This window comes from Penaeus monodon, chromosome 19 (assembly GCF_015228065.2).
Source record: "Penaeus monodon isolate SGIC_2016 chromosome 19, NSTDA_Pmon_1, whole genome shotgun sequence".
In the NCBI taxonomy this organism is placed as follows: Eukaryota; Metazoa; Arthropoda; class Malacostraca; order Decapoda; family Penaeidae; genus Penaeus; species Penaeus monodon.
In genome coordinates this window covers 34,601,012-34,601,508 of record NC_051404.1, presented here as the reverse complement: position 1 = coordinate 34,601,508, position 497 = coordinate 34,601,012, and the positions used below count along the sequence as shown (strand labels likewise).

The window sequence follows — 497 nt, the reverse complement described above, 5'->3', positions numbered from 1 at the left end:
GTTTTGTGTGTTGAACAGGAGGTGGTGAGCGTGGGTTCTGGTGTGTGGGTTTCGGTAGGTGTATGGAGGCCGCAGTCCACAAGTCTGTATCATTACATAGGTGTGCATGTTTAAGTAAAGATAGATGTGGCTTGGTAGTTGCCGTTACTACCAAAATATAACAGAGTTTAAAGAAATTAATTTCGGTTTTAAATTACAGCGTTGGTGTATGCTTTAAATTTAATGTTTGCAGGACCATAAACAGTGCAATAGATCATGCATGGTTGCCACTTTCCCATTTTCCGCTTGAGTTTTTTTTCTCCTGTATCTCCTTCCTGTGTCGTTTCTCGATTTTAGGATAGATATAGCAGATGAAAAATGCTAAGGCCACATATCTGACTATCGTACTGGTATCTAGCACTATTCTGATAACGATACTGATGATGGTATTAATAATTACTTCATGAAAACGATAATAATGAAAAAAGGCAATAATGTTGTTTGCAATAACACAGCTG

At 37.8% G+C, this 497-nt stretch overlaps 1 protein-coding gene across 2 annotated transcripts in view; it reads left to right on the top strand.

The window, feature by feature from the left end:
- LOC119585190 overlaps positions 1–497 on the top strand; it is a 6,488-nt gene that overhangs the window by 5,262 nt on the left and 729 nt on the right. The gene's annotated exons all lie outside the window — the stretch shown is intronic.